We start from the raw sequence: 14,279 nt of genomic DNA on the forward strand, positions 1-14,279 counted from the left end.
ATTTCTGGGGGCTTGTTCAGATGTCTCCAGGGGTGCCTGGCCTGCCTGACCTAGAAGAGGTCAAGGGAGAGGAAGACCACATGTGTTTAAGTTGAGAAGAAAATACTATAAATAATTAGGATTATTTTAACACTGCCCTTTATAACTTGCAAAACCACGAAGTGCTTTTCAGAGACACGGCCCTGTAGAGTGATGGGGACCCAAAGGATGACACCAGGAACAAGCTTCCCTCTCTGACTCCAAGAGGAGACCAGGGACCAGTGTGATGAAGGACAAGATTCTTATTTTCCTTTGCTTTCTTATTTTCTCTGTCTTCCTCCCTCTTTCTCTTTTCTTTCCTTCCCCCACCTGCTCTCTCTTCCCTCCCTCCCCCCCTCCCTCCCTCCCTCCCTCCCCCCTCCCTCCCTTCCTTCTTTCTGAGTGTAGTGCGTGCATGTGTACATGTTTGTATGTGTGCACACAGGCGTCTGGGGTATGTGTCTGTCCACATACTTGTGGAATCCAGTGGTCATTGTCCAATGTCTTCCTCTGTTTTTTTTCCACATTATTTCTTTTCAGGACAGGATCTCACACTGAACCTGGACGTCACCAATCCAGCAAGATGAGCTGGCCAGTGAGCTCCAGGCATCCTCCTGTCCCCGCACACACACCCCACTCTCCACACTGGGATTGCAGGCTGTTGTGCCCAGCCTTTTTACATGGGTCCTGGGAATCCAAACTGAGGTCATCATGTGTGTACCAACACTTCATGGACTAAGCCGTCTGCCTAGTGCCCACTTCGTTTTTCTGAAGGGGAGCTGTGCTTTGGAGAGGAAGGAGGCCTCTCTCTGGGAAGGAGTGGTCCATGGTAAAACCCCCAGGAGACCGAACTCCCATTTCTGGTTTGTGGTTCACCTAGATGGAGGGTGCAACCTCCTCTGTGCATACATGCTCATATGGCCTGAGGAGCCATGTGGTAGGGTCTTCCTGCCTCCTCATGGAGCACGACAAATTCTGGGACGCCCAACCGTTTGCTTGGACCCAGTGATATGTCAACTACGAGAACATGAGCTTGTGTCCAGAGCCCCTTATTGTCCCCAGCCCCCGATGCAAGACTCTGGAAAGATCTTGGAAGGTTCTTTAGGTCTTCTTGGCCAAGGGGATAGGAATGCCCTCCACATTTCTCTGTAGTGAGAGGCCCGCCCCACAGCTCAATTTTAAAGATACAAGGCCGGTTTTTAAGGTGCATTATTTCTCTGAACTCACCAGAGGAAGGGTGGAATATATGAGCCACCCAGCTTAAGGGCTGTGGTGTGAAAGCCCATGACAGTGACATGCTGGACTGTGGGTTATGCTGTGAGAATATTGGTTTGTGTAAGAACATTGGCTATGAACCGTAAAGGAAAACAAACAGTGATAAGGGTGTGACCCTTTAAAGGATTTGCTAATAAAAAATATCCACTCACTGGCTGTGGTGACACATACTTGTGAACCTGGTACTTGGGATTCTGAGGCAGGGGAATTACCATGAGTTTTAGATGTATCAAAAAACAACCTCCTACTTGAGAAAGACAGAAGCTGCTCTGAGGGCATGGAGGAAAATGAAAAGCAGGGTTGAATCAGCCTGCAGGTGTCAAGAAAACACAGTTCTGAACCTGTGGGGCTCAGCTCAGGCCCAAATTATGTGAACTCTTTGGAGTTGTGTGAAAAGTTTGTTCCGGAAGGTGCCTGAGCCAGACGCACAAGATAGTGGGGATGTGGGGGAGGTGACAGACACAGCCCTCTGTGGTCCCACAGGACCATGCAGTGAGGCAACAAATAAGGCGCCTCCCAGGTGTCACCGATTGCCATTCCTTCCTTTGCGTCCCACTTTGGCCTAAAGCTCTGAGCTGCTCTCTGAGATGGATGCAGCTGCCCGAGCATGCCTTTTGTCCACTAAGGCTAAATTCTACGGTCCTCAGGTTCCTCTGAGGGGATGCTGAAGGACTCTGCACACTCCTGTCTTCACCTGCACATGGTCACTTCTTTAAGGGTGCTGGTTGTTTCCAGTGGGAAAGATACTTCAAAATACTATACAGGTTGAAGGAGGAGTGGCCATTCATTGACTTTAATTCATATGTTGAAAAGAGGCAGGGAGCTAGGGTCACCACTCAGTGATGGCCACACTCCCACCTTGGGTCTAGAGCTCAGCCTCTTCAGAGAATGTCATCCATTCCTTTCTCTCTCGCCCGTGTTTTCATACATAGGGATTGCTTGCTCTGGGCTGGAGCACTCCTAAGATTAGCTCAGAAACACCCAAGTATTTGCTGTCTTGGAGGGAGGAAAAGTAGTCATGAAATGTTATTTATTCCCATGGTAACCTTGATGGTCAGTGGCAGATGGTCCCTAATCTGTTACGGAAACAGGAACTCTTCCACAGAGAATTACTTCAGTGTACTGCCTGGCCAACTCTGTATGTGCCTAAGAATGCTTGACCTGAAAATTCCTCAGTCCCTGTCACTGTGGCCTCTAGAACAGGTCACACACAGGCAGTGACCCATCTAGAAAGTCGAAGCCACCTCTCTGGAGGTCTTTTATGAGGTGTCCTCCTACAATGGAATCTTGGATACACAGTATGATCTTCATTTTAAGGCCATGCCATCCATCCTACTCTACAAATTTGGGGAAAATCCATTGTTTGTATCAAAATGACACAGTAAGAGATAAAAAACACTCCGTTTTCTGACTCAGCCTGGACGCGTCAGCACACTGGTTGGTCTGTTGTATTGGAAGAGAACCAGACTGCCAGTGCCTTAAACAAACAAGTTTGATTCCCTCTCATATAACGGCGGCAGAGTGCGAGTGAGCCAGATGCTAAGGACAGCCTTGCAGGCCAGGAACCAAGGTTCCTTCTGTCTTGTGGCTCTCTCTTCTCTGCATGTGGCTTTCTTTCATCGTGGTCTAGGATGCTGTTTTAGTGGCTACCATGACATCTGTCTGGCCATTGAGAGGAGGGGCAGGGAAGGGGAGGATGTGACTCTTTTGATAATATGCTTTGGAAATCACACTCCAATGACCACACAAGAGCACAGGGAAATGGAACCTAGAGTTTCTAAAAGTTATTGTTAGAGGAGAAAAGAGCAGATATGGAAGGGCAAGTCGGAATCTCAGCCGGATTTGAAATCTGCCCATTTGAGTGAATCCCCACGGACATAAACTTCATTGCTTCGGCCATGGAACACACATGCCTTGAAAGCCCCATTGAAAACTGTCAATAAAACAATGCCACATGTGTCAAGAGAGAGAGGGCTCATTGAGTAAGGCACTTGCTGCATAAGCATGAGAAATTAAGTTTAAATCCCAGAATCTGTGAAACCCCAGGCACATCTGTAATCCCAACACAACTACTGAGAGGTGAAACCCAGAAGCTCAGGGGCTAGCCTGGTGTATTCAGCAGTTACCGTGAAGAAGCCCCGTCTCAAATGAGGACCAAACCTGAGGTTACCCCATGACCTCCCCACATGTGCCGTGGCTTGTTCATGTGTACACTTACACACAAACATGCTCACTTACGTCCACAATACATCATACACACATCAAAAATGACATGTTGTACCAAAAGATAGAATCATCTCAAGTGTCCATTGGTAGACAAATGTATACATTATATATGTGCAATGGAATATTCTTCAACCTTAAGAAGGAGTGCAGTTCTAACACCTATTATAACATAGATGAGTCTTGAATTCATAATGCTAAGTGAAAGCCAAACACGGAAGAACAAATACTGTTTGCTTCTCTCTATGTGAGCTTTCCATAGCTGTCAAAGTCAGAGGGATGGAAAGGGGACAGCCAAGAGGGAGGGAAGCAGAGTTAATGTGTAGCATGTATGGTTTACAGAGTTAATGTGTAGCATGTACGGTGTTACGGTGCAGGATGATGAAAATGTGTAGGGGCTGGAGAGGAGGGATGGCGGCACATGCTATGAAAACACTTTATGCCATTGTATGTGCGGAACAATGATGTTTCATGTTTTGTATATCTTAGCACATTTTAAAAAGATGGCACTCCACACAGGTCCAGCAGCAGAGGTCTCTGGTGTCTTATGATTGACGTCCCTGTAGATAAAGATGTTCAACCCTTCTGGGTGAGTGTCCCAAGTCAGCCAAGGAGCTACCATAAGGATCATGTTTGTTTATAGTATCATGTGATTGTTACAAGACTTGCTACAATTCAGGAGCCTTGTTTTTGTAGCACTTTGCTTTGTTTTGTTACCTGTTTTAAATCAACAAATTGCTTCTAGCCCCTGGAGTTCCAGGATCCCCATCTAAGTATTCCAGCACTGCCTCTTAATGGTACATTCCTGGGGGCTGGTGGATTCCCAGGATTCTACCTTTCCCCTCTGCCCACCTTTAATCTCACTTTCTCTTACACATCTGTTGTTTTCTCCGGTTTTGCCGACGCTCGCTCGGCAGTGGTTCCTTTGCTTTATTTGTCCGAGATGAATTTATCCACACTTACAACCCAAAGCTGAACATAAGCAGCAGCTCCTAGAGTCGACTCAGGGGTAGAGTGCTTGCCTAGCATGTGAAGGGTCCTGGATTTCATCCCCACCATTTCAGATCCCTTTTTATCAGACCTTCTCCCTCAGTCTATCTCCACCCTGTGGCTCCTACAAACTTCTGATCCCTAGTCAGTGGAGTGTGTCATTCACCAGGTCAGACTTCAGCAATGGCTCCACTCGGCCCTTATATAAGCCCTTCTGTTCTTAATCTGTCATCAGAGACCATCCACAGCCTGCCATCCCGGCCCAGACACTTCATCTAAAGTGTCCATGCCGTGCTTTAGACTTTAGGCCAGTGGTCCTCAACCTTCCTAAGGCTGCGACCCTTTAATACAGTTCCTCAATCATAAAATTATTTCCATTGTAATTTTGCTTGGAGTCACACGAACTCACAGCTGCTGATAGGAATGTAGCCTGGGAGGATGACTTCCACACAGAAAGTTGCGCTGCTACAGATCACCCCGTCCTGGGCTTAGGACACAGCCAGAAAGCACAGGAAAAGGCATCCAAAATGGCCTTCAAACTGGAAACAGCATCAAATGTTAGGTGTCCCAGTGGGGTTCACTATAGGGGAGATGCAGGAAGGACTGGGAGGCAGGAGAATGTCCACTGGCCAAGATTCTACAGAGGAGGCGCTTCTAGAAAGGATTCCAGAAGGAGGAGCTGTCCTGGGTGGCGAGGATGGATAGCGGAAAGGCAAGGGTGGCAGACTATAATTCTTATAAGGAGCCATTAGCCATGATGCCTTTAAAGCAGTGTTCTCAACCCGTGTATCGTAATCCCTTTGGCAAACCTCTATCTCCAAAAATATTTACATTACAATTCATAGCAGTAGCAAAATTAGTTATGAAGTAACAATGAAATAATTTTATGGTTGGGGGTCACCACAACTGTGTCAAAGGGTGGCAGCATTAGGAACGTTGAGAACCATTGTCATAGACCCTTGATATACATTTCCTATGGGCTTAATAAACCAGTCTTGACCTCCACTGTGTGCTAGGGCAGCCAGTCTCCTTGAGGAAACCGATGGCAATGGAGATCTGACTCTATGCAAGCACCTTCAACTGCCAGGGATGGACGTCTCCTGCTTTGGACTTTGAAAACAGGCTGGCAGGGCCTCCGAGGTGTCCCCTACATCCTTCTCAAGCCTGGCTTTTATAACATGCTCACAACGTAACACGTGCATTCCTATTTGGGGGTCCTCACTTCCGTCCGCACGTACACTTTGCCTCCTTTACATTCCCTTACCCCTCCCCCAGTGACACCACATGCTTGCATGACATGGCTTTGGTTTTCTGTGTTCTTTCCTCTCAAGTGTCAGCCTCTTGGAAATCTGCTTCCTCAAAATCTGTGACTCATTTTCTGCACCTAGCGTCGTCTTCGGTGGAGACCACAGACGCTGGGGTGAGGTGCTCATGTCCTCACTGTTTGCCTTTCTCTTCTGCTTTGTAATGCTTGGGCTGTAGTCACAAAGACGGCACTTTCCACGGGTGTCTGTGGGCTTCCAGGAGATGAGAGGAACAGGACACATGAAAGTTTACATTTGGTTTCAAGATTCAATTTCAGCCCGAGGGGCCTTCTAAGTCCAGTTGAAGTCCTTGCTGTCCCCAGACCATGGCTCTGACTTTATAACCCAGGTGAGAAAAGTGGTGTCTCAACCTTAGTTTCCATCTTCTCTTGTCTTCCTTTGAACTTCTTTGTCATTGTATCCATCCATCCATCCATCCATCCATCCATCCATCCATCCATCCATCCATCCAATCATCTATTCATTCATACATTCATCTATACATACATTCAGCAAATGTGACAGGCATGGTTGTAGGGGGGTTTTGAGGCAGGGTTTCTCTGTGTAACAACCCTGGCTGTCCTGGAACTCATCCTGTAGACCAGACTGGACTCTAACTCACAGAGATCTGCCTGCCTCTGCCTCCAGAGTGCTGGGATTAAAGGGGTGCACCACCACTACAGACATTCTTTTTTTAAAAAAAGAATTTAATTATTTTTGTTTTATGTATATGAGTGTTTACCTGCATGGATGTATGTGTACCATGTGCATGAACTGACCAAAGAGACCAGAAGAGAGCATTAGATCCCCTGTAACTGGAGTTACAGACAGTTGTGTGCCTTCATGTAGATGCTGGGACTGAACCTGGGTCCTTGACAAGAGCAGCTAGTGCTCTTAACCATTGAGCCATCTCTCTGGCCCCTCATGCTTAGATTCTTAAAAAAACAAAAACAAAAAATACTTGTTTATTTCATATGTATGAGCATTTTGTCTGAATGAATGTCTGTGCATTATATGTGTCCATGGAGGTTAGAAGAGGACGTTAGATCATCTGGAACTGGACTTACAGATGGTTGTGAGCTGCCATGTGGGTGCTGGGAACTGAACCCAGGTCCTCTGCAAAGGCAGTAGGTGCTCTTAATGGTGAAGTCATCACTATTCTAAATAAGGCTGCAAGGAGTGAGAGATGGAAAGCTCAGTGAAAAACTAAAATGTGTCAGGCATGGTAGTGCGTGCCTTTAACCCCAGCACTCTGGAGGCAGAGACAGGCAGATCTCTGTGAGTTCAAGGCCAGCCTGGGCTGCAGAGTGAGTTCTAGGACAGCCAGGGATACATAGTGAGACCCCATATAAAAACAAACAAATAGAAATGTCTAGTGTGTGGCTTGTTGATGGAGATGTGGAATGAAGAACTGGAGATGGGACCTGCCAGGAGTCCTCATAGACAGCATGATGCAAAGACTAGAAAGAGGAGCAGGGGTGAACCAGCAGGAGTCCAGGAGAAGGGCCTTCAGGCAGAGGGAGCAGCAAGTGCAAAGCTCCGGAGGCAGGGGTATGCCTGGTGTGCCGTTGTGATTGTTCAGGTCCTCAGAAAGCAGTGACATCATCATGCCAGCATCAACGGAGCCCATTGTTTGCAAAGGCCAGTGAATGTATCCGTCGTCTTTGAGTCTGCCACACCACCGAGCAGAGTTTCTTGTGGTTGCATCTGCTAGATAAGAAAGGGTTTTGCTTGAGTAAGTGAGCATAGAATAGACAATCTTTAAGGGCTCCTCTACCTCTGAATTGCTGCCGTTATCTTAGTTGCCTAGTGCATGGCACCATTTTTCTGAGTTTCCTCATAGACTCGATTGAACACATGGCACAGTTGCTTCCAGTCATGTGGCCTGGTCTCTGTCCGTGTTTCTGTCACAGTGCCTAGTGTGTATGTGCCACACATTGTATGGCTGGGAAAGAAACTGCCCTCAAATGTAGTGCTGTAGGATGTTAGCTACTTCCTTAATTATGGGGGTGTCAGGGGTTTGATCTGGTGTAGTGGGACGGTGTCAGTGATGTGTTCAGCATTTGGTGCAGCTACAGCTGGGAAGATAAAAACATCTGGAGAGCAGGACTGTGGAGTGGAGGGCCTACAGATTCTTCTCTATGTGTCTTGGACCTCCTCACATCGAAGGCAAACTCCAGGTGGAGAGAGGCCCTGCCTTGCCATTCATGACCCAGGCTTGGAAGCTACATGAGGCCACTTCCATGGTAACTCACTGACTGTCACAGTCATTGGCATAGCTCAGTTTAAGGACAGGGAAGTTAAAATTCACTTCTTCAGGAACTAGAGTCTGCTGAACTACAGAGACACCATTAGGAGCATCTTTGGATACCACAATCTTATCATATACCTCTGTGTTCTTGTTCTTTTGCTTTTTGTTTGGTTGCTTGTTTATTGTTGTTGTTGTTTTGCTTGAGACAAGGTCTTACTACATAGACAAGACCAGTCTGGAACTTGCTATACAGCCCTGGCTGGCCTCAAACTCACCTCCTCCCACCTCAGCTTCCCAAGTGCTGGGTTTACAACCTGGCACCACCGTGCCCATCTGTACATTTTGTTTTCCTCTGGTGAGTTTTCAGGGAGCTTTCTCTTTCCTCTGCTGCCAACACGAGTGTGTGTCTTCAGCTCTCTCTGAGTCAGTCAGGAAACCTCCTGGTTGAAGGAACATCAGGAGCCAGGGGGAGGCAATAGCTTTGGGGTTGGTGTTCTGTCCCCTAGGAGCAGCATGTAGAACAGGGGTAAGTGTAGACCTGTTGGTTTGTCAGGGTGGATTCCCATGGAGTTGGCATCTGACTAAATGCTGCACTGAGTGGCTGGTTCCCAACAAATCTAATGAGTCCTGGCTGTGCCATCTGAGTGGGCAAGGGCCAGAGCCTGCCTCGGTGGGTGGTATGTGTCCCTCCCCTCCCTTCAAAGTGAGAGAAGGGAGCCAGGCCAGGCCTTTGCTGTGAGAAAGGCTTTGCTGACTCCCCGGGCTGCTCCACAGCATGGCGCCTGCACCCCAGCCTCACACTCTCGGGACGAAGGGACTCCTCTTCACCTCTCCTGGGGAGAGCTTATTCATTCACTGGGAACTCAATAGACACATGTTTGTTAACCTCCTAGTAGGAAATTGTGGATTGAATGAATAAAGGAATAGCTGTACATTTTTACCCTCCCACGTAAGGGTCCAGTGTCTATGTGAGCTTCCTGGATATAATGATCGGAGTGCTGTTGTGACAGGTTCCTGGGCTTCCAGGATTGTATTTGAGCAGGTTGAGGGTGTTCTAGTGTTTCTCTTGGATACCCATGTTCCTGCTGTGGTCAGGTGCCTCTGAGGCCTGCAGACAGCTGTGGGACTGGGATTGGCCTCAGGAATTTCGTGTTTCCATGTTACTAGCAATTAGGTTCCCATCTCCAACTTTCTAGGGAAGGCAAATCTCCCCCACATCATTCCTGAACAAAATCTTGGAATGTTAGTACCTGGAGGGACTTTATTCATAAGTTAATTCCGAGTGCTCCCTTTCCAGAGAAGGTCCCTGAAGAATGGGGCAGGTGTGGAGCCAGACACATAGACGGTACCCAACAAGATTGTATCCCCTGGGCATAGCTGAAGAATATTGTGCAGTTGTTGTTAATTCGTAGGTGTGACAACTATACCTTCAATGGAGAGAACGTCCTTGGTCATAAGAGATGCACACTTGAGCATGTAGTGACACTTGCCTTAAATTCCAGCACCTGGGAGGCAGAGGCAGGAGGATTTCATGAGTTTGAGGACAGCTTGGCTACATAAGGAGCTCCAGGCCAACCAGAGTTACATAGAGAGATTCTGTCTCAAACAAAGCAAAACATAGGTGCATGCTTGCTAATGCCTTATTATGGTTCCTATGGTTCGATGGAATGCAGGCGTGTATTGAATGGCATTTCCACTGATGAGGAAATGGATAGACCATGGCAGTCCTGTGGCATTACAATGGAGCTGAAAAATTACTGTCGCCCAGTGACATGGCTGTCACACAGCTGGAGCACACCACATTGCCCACGCATTGGTGATGATGCTGGTGTGCTACTCAACATTGAGAGGACGGAGTGCATAATTATATAGCGTGATAATACCTTCGTCATGACAAGTGACTTGTGTCACCGTTATTGACTTACAGATTTACTATATTCTACTTTTAAATATCAGTATGGCGTGCCTTCCTTCTACTTACAAGGAAATGTTTGCTGTCGGGCAGCATACCGGGCTATGCCAGCAGCGGCCTCCTGCATCTTGTGCTCATGTTAGTGCGCTGTGATGTCTGCATGACCACCAAATTGTCTAGTGATGGATTTCCCACACTATATCCTGAGGATGCATATCCTACAGCATAGCTTTTGTTTGTTTGTTTGTTTGTTTTTGTTTGTTTGTTTGTTTGTTTGTTGAGACAGGGTTTCTCTGTGTAACAGCCCTGGCTGTCCTGGAACTGGCTTTGTAGACCAGGCCGGCCTCGAACTCACAGAGATCCACCTGCCTCTGCCTCCTGAGTGCTAGAATTAAAGGCGTGTGCCATCATGCCCAGCTCCTACAGCATATCTTAAGGATGAATTTCCCCTGTTGATAAGTAACACATGAATGCATTCAAGACTCAATATTCACAGCCTGCAGCTTGGCTTCATGTGATTCAGCAAAGTGTATGTGTTTCTCTGTGTAACATGAACATTAGCTCCACCCAGCTAAGGTACCTGCCAAACAGGAATAAGGCAGAAAGGATAGACTTCAAAATGCTCTCCTTTTCTCCTACCGTGGCTCCTTGCTTAAAGCCTGCCTCTCTGTCTTGCCACTGTGGGGTGCGAGAGGACTGAGCAGGGCAACAATCTGAGCTTGCTTAGACACGAGTTGTCTGCAGCCCGAGGGAGCAGAGTGGAATCCCCAGCTTGGCAGGACCCACAGGGAAGATGGTGTTTTTCCAGTGTCTGGAGCATCCAAGTGTGGGGGTTTTGGTTGTGGAGGAGAAAGAAGGCATGAGACAGGTGTGAAAGGGCTCTCCTGGGGACAGTGGCAGCTTTCTGCCTAGGTTTAGGCAGCAGGCAGCAGGCATGCTTTCTTGGGGAAGCCAAGAGACAAGAAGGCCAGAGGTTGGTCTTTAGCCCCACATCTGACCTGACCATGCTTGGAGGAGCTTTAACTAGGAACCTGGGAAACCTCTGTAACAAAAAAGTGGGAGGCTAGGGACTAGTTGGGATGGGACCCCTTCTGGGAAGCTTCCTGAGTGACCTTGCTTCTGCTTACCAGCTTCCTGTTGCCAAGGAGACACAGCCCCATTGGTCTTTCCTGGAGTCCTTATACCATCTTACTAGAGATTCCCAGGGAATATAGATAGGCCCGGCCTGGGGGAACCCTCCCCAGAGGATTCTCTAAGGATGGAGGGCCTTTGTGTTTCTTGATCTTATGGCTGAGACACTGATGCATTAATGTGACAGGTGGGCTTTCAAGCAGCCCCGGGATGAACTGGCAGGTAGGAATGGGTTACTACCTTCTGGGCTGGCTGTGGCAGGTGGTTCCCTGGCTCTGCTCCTCTCAGGATCCTCAAGCTGCAGAGTCTTGAGATGTTCCGACACATCCTGTGCCCCAGCCCACCACTGGCTGCTCTCGAAGCACAGGCCAGATGTGCAAATTCTGCGGCTGTGCCTGGGGTGAGTGCAGTGCAGCTTGCTTTTCTTGGAAATCATCATTGATTTGTTAGAAAAACAGGAAACATTGGGGTTGCTGGTGTGCATCTTGACTTTTCTGTTTTTGTTTTTTGAGTTCCTTTCATCTGTGTCAGGCCCAGGTTGTTTGGAGGCCGTTGCCAAGCAACCCAGCCCTGCAAAGCCTCCTCCTGGCATTCTTTGCCTGTCCACCCTCCTCTCTTGGCTTTCCTTTTGACTTCTGCAGCCTCCCTTCCTCAGCCCCAGGGACTGCTATGGAGATGGGTCAGATGAGGTAACCATGGAAACATGATGAAGGGTATCAAGTTAGGCTGTCCTTCTATGGAGTGCCGGAGCCTGCCTGCCTCCCTCCCTCTGCCCCAGCCCCACCCTTTTACTGTGGTTGGACTGGAAATAAAGCTGCCCCTGTTTTTGGGACCTGCTGTGGTCAGGGCAGCTGGAGTGGCTACCACCAACCTGCCGCTGCTCCTCTTGTGTGACATCACCCTTCTGGGAAGTCCTTCATCTCTGCCTGGTCACATAGGAGCTGGGAGGCCTCTCAGATGTCACTTTCTGTTCTGCAACTGAAGGAGGGGAGAATGTCTCCCAGTGCCTGGAATAAAGAGGAAAATCGAGGAGAGAGATTGTGGCTCTTCGTGTGTTGGGTCTTTAGGAAAGCTCTAGAAAGTGCTGCGTTTCCTAGAGTCACCTGTGGGGTTTTCCCTGAGTCTCACCAGGTCAGAGGTAAGCCCTGAGGGTGTCTGGTGGTTGGTTTACTCAGGCTGCTTTGCTATCGTTATCCACCCCATCACATGACAAGATGGAAAGGCCGTCTCATTCTGAAGAGACTGTGGCCCAGAAGTCCTCCAGTCTCCAAGCAGGGCCCTGGGACGTGAGATGGGCTGCGCCTCCCGTCATGAGAGGCCCTGCCTGAGCTCCCTCCCACCTCTCTTCCCTTCTCTGCAGATATCCACCCCTGAGTTGTCATTTATTGCTGTCGTCTTGACACCATGCCTCATTCCTAGGGGAGCTGAGCTCAGGGACTGCCCTTTTGAACTCATATCAGAAGTCTAATATGAGAGGTCAGAAACTCCCCACACCACCCTGGGGATGTCGCTTGGCAGAGGCACTGAACTGTCCCTGGAGACAGGGTGTGGGAGACGAGCTTAGATGGGAGCTGGTGATAGACTGTTTGGGGGGGGGGACCCAGAAAGCAAACAGATTGTGGGAACTCTGAACTGAACAGGGAAAGTGGCAGTAAGGTCATACCAGGATGTGCATCAACAATTGATAACAGGCACCAGACCCATGTCCCCATTCCTCAGGGTTTCATAGCTACAGGGCGGAGGGTAGGGGATGGGGTAGAGAGTCACACCTAGGGGCCCATGTGTGTGGATGAAGGACTGGTGATGACATCATTTTTGTCACTCATTTCTAACTGAAGGCTGGTGTCCCTTTCGGTATGAACACAGTCAATAGGCCACAGTCATATTGGTACCGGTGTCTTTGTCACCAACAGTAATCCAGATGTGCACATCACTCTGCAGTGGTTGCAGAGAGCTTTTGTTACTCAGGCTTTTTAATATTTCAGAGTGGCGGTAGGAACTAGACTTACTGCTGGGTTTTGTTATTTAATGTGTTAGAAGGATGTTTATATTATTACTTTAGAAATCTGGTTGTTTTAAGATAATTAGCAACTGTATTCCCATGGTGCATTAGTTCCTTGCCTTGTTGCTGTGCTTTCTAAGCTCCCCTCCTCTCCTCTCTCTCTGTTTTATTATTTTATGTGTATGAGTGTGTGGGCAGCATGTATGTCTTTGCACTGCTGGCTTACCTGTGTCCAGAGAAGCCAGAAGAAAGCATTGGCTACCCTGGGGCTAGAGTTGTGAACAGCCTTGTGGGTGCTAGGAATCAAAATCTAGGTCCTCTGGAAGAGCAACGAGTGCTCTTAACCCCGAGCCTTCTCTCCAGCCCTTCCCCCACACCCTTGCTTCTTTTTTTAAAATAATTAATTTATTTTTATTTTATGTGCATTGGTGTTTTGCCTGCATATATGTCTGTGTGAGGGTGCCAGATCCCCTGGAACTGGAGTTACAGACAGTTGTGAGCTACCATGTGGGTGCTGAGAATTGAACCCCAGTCCTCTGGAAGAGTAGCCAGTGCTGAGCCATCTCTCCAATTCCCCTGCTTCTCTCTCTCTCTCTCTCTCTCTCTCTCTCTCTCTCTCTCTCTCTCTCTCTCTCTCTCTCTTCTTTACACAGCCCCGGACCCTAGCTCTTGGGATGATAGGTCTTCCCACCTCAACTAGCCTAATCTAGTACCTCCCTCAAAGATTTGCCCAGAGGTTGGTTTCTATGGTAATGCTACCTCCTGTCAGGTCAACAATCAACATTAACCATCTTGCATGGGATGCATTTCCTTTGCAATGTATAGATTTAATCTCATGCATTTAAAACCTTATTCTGAAGAGGGTTCTGTAGACATCTCCAGACTGTCAGGTAGGCTCACAGTAAGCAAACAAAAAACTATCTATGCTTATTACTGGAGCAGTTAGGTCAAGATTTCTAGGTGTTCTCTGACAGCTGAGGAGAGTTTAGGCATTGGGCTCTGTGAATTCTCATCTTGGCTCTCACTGGCTACAGGTCTTTGAGATAGTGGCTTCCTTTCTCAGCTCCACGGTTTCTTTGAATGTCAAAAGGAGATGGTTAGCAGCAGCTCTTAAGGATTGTTCCATGTTCAAGTGCCTTCCTACTTTGGCACCTGGCAAGAGAGGGGTTCCAG

The 14,279-nt window shown here is 48.1% G+C and overlaps 1 protein-coding gene across 3 annotated transcripts in view; it reads left to right on the forward strand.

The window, feature by feature from the left end:
• Positions 1-14,279, forward strand: part of Pik3r5 (phosphoinositide-3-kinase regulatory subunit 5) — a 65,877-nt gene that overhangs the window by 9,898 nt on the left and 41,700 nt on the right. The window contains exon 1 of one of the 3 annotated variants that reach the window (XM_028869392.2): positions 11,808-12,242. The exons of the other annotated variants lie outside the window; for them this stretch is intronic. The gene's annotated coding sequence lies outside the window, so the exon portion shown is untranslated. Of the gene's footprint in view, positions 1-11,807; positions 12,243-14,279 lie in introns of those variants that run through there. 3 annotated transcript variants of the gene reach the window in all.

This window comes from Peromyscus leucopus, chromosome 8b (genome assembly GCF_004664715.2).
Source record: "Peromyscus leucopus breed LL Stock chromosome 8b, UCI_PerLeu_2.1, whole genome shotgun sequence".
Taxonomy (NCBI): domain Eukaryota; kingdom Metazoa; phylum Chordata; class Mammalia; order Rodentia; family Cricetidae; genus Peromyscus; species Peromyscus leucopus.